The sequence below is a fragment of the Xenopus tropicalis genome, chromosome 6, assembly GCF_000004195.4.
Source record: "Xenopus tropicalis strain Nigerian chromosome 6, UCB_Xtro_10.0, whole genome shotgun sequence".
In the NCBI taxonomy this organism is placed as follows: Eukaryota; Metazoa; Chordata; class Amphibia; order Anura; family Pipidae; genus Xenopus; species Xenopus tropicalis.
The window spans coordinates 9384070-9394403 of record NC_030682.2 but is presented as its reverse complement, the minus strand read 5'-3'; positions in this window follow the sequence as shown (position 1 = coordinate 9394403).

The window sequence follows — 10334 nt, the reverse complement described above, 5'->3', positions numbered from 1 at the left end:
TTTAAAGAACAAAGAAGCCCAAACTGCCCCCCCAGCAGCCCAATAAATAGTGACTGTCTATGGCAGGGGTGGGCAAACTACGGCCCACGGGCCACGTCCAGCCTGTTGGTCTTTTTAATCCAGCCAGCCCGCTCCGCAAGTCTCATCACGCGAGACTTGGACTGACGAGCGGAGACAGCGTAACACTGGCCCGGCCCATCTGTTAGCCCCTGAGCCAAAGAGTTTGCCCATCCCTGGGCATCTTACAGCAGCCCCTCTGGCATTTACCCCAACCCACAGTCTGGGCCTGAGTGCAGCAAGGGGGCATGAATCTTGTTCCTGATGCTTTATAGCAGTGCTGTCCAACTTCTGCGGTGCCGAGGGCCGGAATTTCTCTGGCATACATGGTGGAGGGCCGCTAAAGGAAGCCAATTTTGGCCACTCCCCTTTTTTGAACCACACCCACTTCAAACCACACCCATTTTATCATAATGGTGGTAGTGCAGCAAAATCCCAAATGCTTGGTCCTCACTGCGGGGATATCAACAGTTATTCATATATGAAAGAATTATATTATGGCATATTAAGACACACCCTTAAATCCAAATGCCTCCTCCTCCCCTGTGGATAGCACAGCAACCCCCAGCAACATAACTACACACCTTAGGGACCATTTAATGGCTTTTTCCAACAAACTCCCAGAACACACCCCTGCCAGGTTCACCTCTCACAGGCAGCATAGGGCAGGCAGAGTATGGCACACACAGGCAGCACTCTGCCTCCCTTATGCTGCCTGTGTGTGCCATACTCTACCTGCCCTATGCTGCCTGTGTGTGCCATACTCTGCCTACCCTATGCGGACTGTGTGTTCCATACCTTCCCTGCCCTATACTGCCTATGTGCCATACTTTGCCTCCCCTATGCTGTCTGTGTGTGCTATATACAATGTCTGAGGTGTGAACAGTTGAACAATGTGGGTGATTACAGCCTGAGCCTGAGGTGTGAACACTGCAGGGGGTGAACAATGCAGAAACTAAAAGGTGTGAAAAACACATTGTTTACATGTTTAAACAATACAGGGGGATTACAGCCTGAATCTGAGGTGTGAGCCATGCAGGGGGCCAGTTAATCTCAGTACTGATACCATTTAATGCTTACTCAAAGGTAAGCCATCAAAGCAGCCAGACAGGTGGGGGGCCACACAGAGGGGGGTCGGCCCACGGGCCGCCAGTTGGACAGCACTGCTTTATAACATCCCAATAAATTCCTCCACTACTTCGTGTTCGGAAAGTGCCCAGCAGGTGGCGCTGTTGTAGCAAATTGCATTCATTTTAATAGTACTTTTAACCGTTAATATCCTGGAATAAAAAAAAATAACGAATGAGAAAAACGTGCTTAGAATCGCACTTTCACTGGCTTTACAGGAACTTATTTTAAATGTTGGACTGCCAATCCCACGGTGGGAGCTGTAGTCCAGCAACACCAGGGTTTTATTGTTTGGCCTGGTGCTGCTAGGTTGCCAGGGTCTTGTTTACTTTGGCAACCAGGCCGTGGTTTGAACGAGAGACTGGAATGTGGGTAGGCGAGGGCCTGAAAAAAAAGATGGGGAATAAAAAGTAATAATAATATAGGGGTCAGTGACCCCCTATTTAATAGCTGGAAAGATGTAGAAGAGAAAGGCAAATAATTCAAAAACCATAAAAATAAATAATGAAGACCAATTGAAAAGTTGCTTAGAATTGAAAGTGGCAAGCTGAGTGGAAGAATGGAAGTTTGTAGTTTTTTATTTATTTCAATGTTTTGTTCTGCATCTCTCCAGTTTGGAGAAAGTATTTAGTTGCTAGGGTCCAAATTACCTTAGCAACGGAGGAGTAGTTTCAACGAGAGACTGATATATGAATAGGGGAGGGGCTGAATAGAAAGATAAGGAATAAAAAGTAACAATAACAATAAAACTGGAGCCTCACAGAGCAATAGGGTTTGGCTGCCGGGGTCAGTGACCCCCATTTGAAAGCTGCAAAGAGAAAACTATAAATAATGAAGACCAATTGAAAAGTTGCTTAGAACTGGCCATTGTGTAACATACAAATTAAGACCAACTGAAAAGCTGCTAGGAACAGGCCCATCTCTGACAAACTAATATTTGTGAATGTCCCCTTTAAGTGTGTGAGTTCAGCCCGCAGCCCCCCCCCCCCGTGTGAGAGGGAAAGGGGCGCAGCGCTGAATACTAATTTAGCCGTGTAACTGATCCCGGCTCTAAATGCGGCCACCAGGCGGCCGGGCGGGTGTTGGGTGTCGGGCGGGGGGTCTGCCTTACAGCAGCGCATTCTACTTGCACCTGCTCTCTAGGGATTGGGGCAATTACATGCACTTTGGGGGTCACAGGTGCCTCCTTTCCACTTAGTCCCGCCCCCTATTTACTGCAGTCTGTGCCCAAGGTCACCTACATACGGGCACGGGGCACATAGCAATGTCTTGGTGGGGGCCACCTCTGCCTGTTCCATCTTCCATCTTCTGTCAGGAAAAGAATTGAAATTTTTAAAAAAGTTTGTTGTAAAGGGGAACGAACACAGCTGAAGCTTTTTAAAAAGTAAACTTTAAGCCACTTTGCAATGAACATCAGTTACAAAGTATTTAATATTAATGTAATAATATGGGTAGGAACAGTTCCCTAAGCCCCACCCCCTGTTCCCTAAGCCCCACCCCCTGTTCCCTAAGCCCCGCCCCCTGTTCCCCTGCTGATCTGGCTGACTACTTTGTGACCTAAATAATTGTAACAGTAGTCACCTGTCCTCAGCCTGCCTTCAGCCTGCCTCCTCCCAATCCCACAATCCCCTGCTGCACACGTGATGTCAATAAGGAAAGGAACATCCCAGTGCAATGCATTGTGGGTTATGTAGTTCCTGCATGCTGTCTGTAAGCTGTGGGGAAGTGGTTACAATCTGTAACATCAGTGTTTTAGTCCCTCCTCCCCTGCCAGGATTTCCAATGATGCAGAAAGAGTAGAACAGTTTTGCAGCTGGATTTCAGCATATAAAATGGTATTTATTCCTACTGTTTGAAGGAACAGGTTACAGGGATAGGGATATTAGGGGTTTCTGGGTTGTGTGGGGCTCTTTAAAGGGAAACTAAACCCCCAGAATGAATACGTAACCAACAGACAGTTTATATTATGTTAAGTGGGCGATTAAAGAATCTCCCCAAACTGGAATATATATATCAGTAAATATTGCCCTTTTACATCCTTTCCCTTGAGCCGCCATTTAGTGATGGGCTGTGTGCTCCCTCAGAGATCAGCTGACAGGAAGTGATGCAGCTCTAACTGTAACAGGAAGAAGTGTGGGAGCAAAAGGCAGAACTCTGCCCATTCATTGGCTGATGGGGCCTAGCATGTATGTGTGCCTTGGCTTGTTTGTGTGCACTGTGACTCCTATGATCCCAGGGGGCGGCCCTTAGTACCTAAAATGGCAGTTTCCTATTTAGGATTACCCAATGGCACATACTGCTAAAGTATATTTATATGAAAATGGTTTATTTAGATGAAGCAGGGTTTTACATATGAGCTGTTTATGTGATATATTTTTATAGAGACCCACATTGTTTGGGGGTGTAGTTTCCCTTTAACAAATTTTGGTTTGGAAGATGAAGTTCCCTTTAAGTGTAAAACACTATGTTGTATTTACCCTCTTACAGGAACCTACATGTGCAGTGACTAAATGGCCAAGATGGAGGTGCATGGGGCTTATTCCACTGTGGCGCATTCAGTCTCGATTATCTGCCCGCCCAATGCCCCTACAGGTACCAGCTGCCAGCACGGAGGGGTCGAGGAGGAACAGAGACAGTGAGTATGTGTGTGAGACTGCCCGGGGCCCTGTATCTCCGTGCCTCCTGTACTTATATAGAAAGGGGGGGGGGGGCACAGTCCCCACAATGCCTACAGAAAGGCCAATCAGAAGAGGCGAGCGACTCTCCTGGGGGTAAAGCAGCGGCCACCAAGGGTATTTACCATCATCTGCAACTGGGAACCATCCCCGACTCCTGGGCTCCTGTGCAGGTCAGTCTCTCTCTCCTCTCTCTCTCTGTGTCTCTCTTTCTGTCTCTCTCTATCTCTCTATCTCTCTCTCTCTGTCTCTGTCCCTCTCTCTCTCTGTGTCTCTCTTTCTGTCTCTCTCTATCTCTCTCTCTCTCTCTCTCTGTCTCTGTCCCTCTCTCTCTGTGTCTCTCTCTCCCTCTCTCTCTCTCTCCCTCTCTCTATCTATCTATCTATCTATCTATCTATCTATCTATCTATCTCTCTCTCTCTGTCTCTGTCCCTCTCTCTCTGTGTCTCTCTCTCCCTTTCTCTCTCTCTCTCCCTCTCTCTATCTATCTATCTATCTATCTATCTATCTATCTATCTATCTATCTATCTATCTATCTATCTCTCACTCTCTCTCTCTCTCTCTCTCTCTCTCTCTCTCTCTGTCTCTGTCCCTCTCTCTCTCTGTCTCTCTCTCCCTCTCTCTCTCTCTCTCTCTCTCTCTCTCTCTCTCTCTCTCTGTGTCTCTGTCCCTCTCTCTCTGTGTCTCTCTCTCCCTCTCTCTCTCTCTCTCTCTCTATCTATCTATCTATCTATCTATCTATCTATCTATCTATCTATCTATCTATCTATCTCTCTCCCTCTCTCTCTGTGTCTCTCTCTCCCTCTCTCTCTCTCTCTCCCTCTCTCTATCTATCTATCTATCTATCTATCTATCTATCTATCATCTATCTATCTATCTCTCTCTCTCTCTCTCTCTCTCTGTCTCTGTCCCTCTCTCTCTGTGTCTCTCTCTCCCTCTCTCTCTCTCTCTCTCTTTCTCTCGGCTTTGACAGTTAAATTAGGATAAAACATTTCAGGGTAATGAGAAGGGTAAAGTCTATCCGGATCTAATAACCCATAGCAACCAATTAGATGTTTGCTTTCCAGTAAATGCTGCCTGCTGATTGGTTTTTATTGGTTCCTAGACCTCTAGGCCTTCACGCACTAAAGCAGGGGTGGGCAAACTTTTTGGCTCAGAGGCCATATTGACTTACAGCCGGGCCGGGCCAGCGTTACACCCTGGGCTGCCATTAGAAATTACGGGGCCTCTCAACTCCCCCCCAGCATCCCACCCAGCATCCTGCAGCTCCCCACCCCAGCTTCCTCCAGCTCCCCCCTCAACATCCCACCCAGCTTCCTGCAGCTCCGCTCCCCAGCATCTTCCCCAACATCCTCCAGCTCCCCCCTCAACTTCCCACCCAGCATCCTGCTGCTCCCCCCCAGCATCCTCCAGCTCCCCCCAGCGTCCTTCCCAGCATCCTCCTCAACATCCTCCCACCAGCATTCTCCCTCCAGCTCCTCCCCAGCAACCTCCACTTCCCCCTCCAGCGACCTACAGCTTCCTGCACCTCCCCCCAGCTCCATCCTCCAGCGACCTCCTGCTTCGGCCTGCTTCCTCCATCCTCCAGCTGCACCTGTCCCCGGCTCCCTGCTGCATCAGCACACTTTTATACTGTTGCACCCTGGGCATACTGATGTCACGCGCGCGCATGGGGCGCAACCAATCAGGAGTCGGCGGGCCGGATTAAAAAGGCGGGCCGTAGTTTGCCCACCCCTGCACTAAAGTATGGAAAGGGGGATGTAATAAAAGGTGCACAGTTTGCTCCCCGTTTCTATTTCCTTACAGTAGATTTACTGGGCCATTTTATTCAGCTCCTCAATGTTCTGTTACAAATCCGGGGTCTGACTGAGCCGGGGGGGGGGCACCGGGGGGGCCGGGGGGGCACTGGGGAAAAACTCGCTGGGTCCTGGGCTTTGTGGGCCCCTCCGGCACAGGCCCAATCCCCACCATCCCTCCCTCCCCCGATCATGTCAATGTAAGTATTAGGTACCAGAAACATGGCCGCTCTCCAACTGGGGCCCCAGACTGCCGGCCATTAGCGCCTGGCAGTGAGTGTGTCGTGCTTCCAGCCGCAGAGGTCACTTTCAGGACTGAGAAGCAAATGTTTGGAAGCCGTCGGCACTTTACAGTCACTTGGCAAATCAGTACGTGGGTTATATTTAAGGGCGCGACGTTATTCCTTTAATTCTCTCTCTGAATCACTGATGTTTCTGCAGTTAAAGGGGAAGTGAACCTGTCGGCAGATTAAAAAGTGTTTAACTACAAACAGTGTAAAATCATTTGTAAAGTTGTGTCCATTTGGGAAAAAGTTTGCCCATAGCCTGTACAGAGAGATACCATAAAACTATGGCACATAGGGATTCCCCTGTACTAAGCACAATTCAGCAGGAACAGCCCCCTAAGTTTGCTCATAGCCTGTACAGAGAGATACCATAAAACTATGGCACATAGGGATTCCCCTGTACTAAGCACAATTCAGCAGGAACAGCCCCCTAAGTTTGCTCATAGCCTGTACAGAGAGATACCATAAAACTATGGCACATAGGGATTCCCCTGTACTAAGCACAATTCAGCAGGAACAGCCCCCTAAGTTTGCTCATAGCCTGTACAGAGAGATACCATAAAACTATGGCACATAGGGATTCCCCTGTACTAAGCACAATTCAGCAGGAACAGCCCCCTAAGTTTGCTCATAGCCTGTACAGAGAGATACCATAAAACTATGGCACATAGGGATTCCCCTGTACTAAGCACAATTCAGCAGGAACAGCCCCCTAAGTTTGCTCATAGCCTGTACAGAGAGATACCATAAAACTATGGCAGCATAGGGATTCCCCTGTACTAAGCACAATTCAGCAGGAACAGCCCCCTAAGTTTGCTCATAGCCTGTACAGAGAGATACCATAAAACTATGGCACATAGGGATTCCCCTGTACTAAGCACAATTCAGCAGGAACAGCCCCCTAAGTTTGCTCATAGCCTGTACAGAGAGATACCATAAAGCTATGGCACATAGGGATTCCCCTGTACTAAGCACAATTCAGCAGGAACAGCCCCCTAAGTTTGCTCATAGCCTGTACAGAGAGATACCATAAAGCTATGGCAGCATAGGGATTCCCCTGTACTAAGCACAATTCAGCAGGAACAGCCCCCTAAGTTTGCTCATAGCCTGTACAGAGAGATACCATAAAACTATGGCACATAGGGATTCCCTGTACTAAGCACAATTCAGCAGGAACAGCCCCCTAAGTTTGCTCATAGCCTGTACAGAGAGATACCATAAAGCTATGGCAGCATAGGGATTCCCCTGTACTAAGCACAATTCAGCAGGAACAGCCCCCTAAGTTTGCTCATAGCCTGTACAGAGAGATACCATAAAACTATGGCACATAGGGATTCCCTGTACTAAGCACAATTCAGCAGGAACAGCCCCCTAAGTTTGCTCATAGCCTGTACAGAGAGATACCATAAAGCTATGGCAGCATAGGGATTCCCCTGTACTAAGCACAATTCAGCAGGAACAGCCCCCTAAGTTTGCTCATAGCCTGTACAGAGAGATACCATAAAACTATGGCACATATGGATTTAATTTCCCATCATTCCCCAGTTCATGGCTACATAATCCCAATAGTCCCCTTTCCCGCACTAACAGGCTGGTTTGAGTAGCACCTGATCAGAATGGGATGGGGCCCAGGCCGGCACAGTGTGGCTCTGTTTATTCCTGACCATAACCTTTCTCGGGGCCCGGCCAGCATGACAATAAGTAGCCTTGGCTTTTGTCTCCGGGAAACTCAAGATGCAGCGCTCAGCGGCACATCCGGAGTCAGTAACATGGCTGCCCGCCTGCCGCACAATATCCCCCCTGTTTGCCCACGTCGGCTTATGCCAAGAGGGAAACCAAGAGCGTTTGTGGCTCAAAAGGGTGAATAACGGGGCACCTAAGGGGGTGCGGAATGAGCAGGTAACTTACACCTGAGTGTGGGGGAGTCTGGCCTGTGGGATTGTGTGCAGGAAGCAAAGCCTTCATTGTGTGGGATGGGAGGGTGGGGGGCTGAATGGGACTATGGTATCTCTCTGTACAGGCTATGAGCAAACTTAGAGGGCTGTTCCTGCTGAATTGTGCTTAGTACAGGGGAATCCCTATGTGCCATAGTTTTATGGTATCTCTCTGTACAGGCTATGAGCAAACTTAGGGGGCTGTTCCTGCTGAATTGTGCTTAGTACAGGGGAATCCCTATGCTGCCATAGTTTTATGGTATCTCTCTGTACAGGCTATGAGCAAACTTAGGGGGCTGTTCCTGCTGAATTGTGCTTAGTACAGGGGAATCCCTATGTGCCATAGTTTTATGGTATCTCTCTGTACAGGCTATGAGCAAACTTAGGGGGCTGTTCCTGCTGAATTGTGCTTAGTACAGGGGAATCCCTATGTGCCATAGTTTTATGGTATCTCTCTGTACAGGCTATGAGCAAACTTAGGGGGCTGTTCCTGCTGAATTGTGCTTAGTACAGGGGAATCCCTATGTGCCATAGTTTTATGGTATCTCTCTGTACAGGCTATGAGCAAACTTAGGGGGCTGTTCCTGCTGAATTGTGCTTAGTACAGGGGAATCCCTATGTGCCATAGTTTTATGGTATCTCTCTGTACAGGCTATGGGCAAACTTAGGGGGCTGTTCCTGCTGAATTGTGCTTAGTACAGGGGAATCCCTATGGGCCATAGTTTTATGGTATCTCTCTGTACAGGCTATGGGCAAACTTAGGGGGCTGTTCCTGCTGAATTGTGCTTAGTACAGGGGAATCCCTATGTGCCATAGTTTTATGGTATCTCTCTGTACAGGCTATGGGCAAACTTAGGGGGCTGTTCCTGCTGAATTGTGCTTAGTACAGGGGAATCCCTATGCTGCCATAGTTTTATGGTATCTCTCTGTACAGGCTATGAGCAAACTTAGGGGGCTGTTCCTGCTGAATTGTGCTTAGTACAGGGGAATGCCTATGTGCCATAGTTTTATGGTATCTCTCTGTACAGGCTATGAGCAAACTTAGGGGGCTGTTCCTGCTGAATTGTGCTTAGTACAGGGGAATCCCTATGTGCCATAGTTTTATGGTATCTCTCTGTACAGGCTATGGGCAAACTTAGGGGGCTGTTCCTGCTGAATTGTGCTTAGTACAGGGGAATCCCTATGTGCCATAGTTTTATGGTATCTCTCTGTACAGGCTATGAGCAAACTTAGGGGGCTGTTCCTGCTGAATTGTGCTTAGTACAGGGGAATCCCTATGGGCCATAGTTTTATGGTATCTCTCTGGCTATGAGCAAACTTGGGGTATTTTCTCCTACACGGTGAGATAATGGATTGCTGTGCCCGATATTTATAGTGCATAGATATAGATAACAGACCCCCAGGAAGAGTGAGTGTGAGTATAAGGAGATCTCAGACAGGGAATGGGAGTCCCAATCAGAATGAAATGTTTGCCAAATACATGAAGTGCCAGTTCTAAACCTTATTCCATTTTTGTCTCCCACTCACCCATCATTTTGTTTGTATGTGTCACATGGTGCAACTGAATCAGTGAAGGCAAAACTGTATATAAGGACCACCTCCCACAGACTCCCCCTGTGCATCCCTACCCCTGTGCCCCCAGCCTGGGCACATCCCCTGTGCATCCCTACCCCTGTGCCCCCAGCCTGGGCACATCCCCTGTGCCCCTACCCCTGTGCCCCCAGCCTGGGCACATCCCCTGTGCATCCCTACCCCTGTGCCCCCAGCCTGGGCACATCCCCTGTGCATCCCAACCCCTGTGCCCCCAGCCTGGGCACATCCCCTGTGCATCCCTACCCCTGTGCCCCCAGCCTGGGCACATCCCCTGTGCATCCCTACCCCTGTGCCCCCAGCCTGGACACATCCCCTGTGCATCCCAACCCCTGTGCCCCCAGCCTGGGCACATCCCCTGTGCATCCCTACCCCTGTGCCCCCAGCCTGGACACATCCCCTGTGCATCCCTACCCCTGTGCCCCCAGCCTGGACACATCCCCTGTGCATCCCTACCCCTGTGCCCCCAGCCTGGACACATCCCCTGTGCATCCCAACCCCTGTGCCCCCAGCCTGGACACATCCCCTGTGCATCCCTACCCCTGTGCCCCCAGCCTGGGCACATCCCCTGTGCCCCCTACCCCGTGCCCCCAGCCTGGACACATCCCCTGTGCATCCCTACCCCTGTGCCCCCAGCCTGGACACATCCCCTGTGCATCCCAACCCCTGTGCCCCCAGCCTGGACACATCCCCTGTGCATCCCTACCCCTGTGCCCCCAGCCTGGGCACATCCCCTGTGCCCCCTACCCCGTGCCCCCAGCCTGGGCACATCCCCTGTGCATCCCTACCCCCGTGCCCCCAGCCTGGGCACATCCCCTGTGCATCCCTACCCCTGTGTCCCCAGCCTGGGCACATCCCCTGTGCATC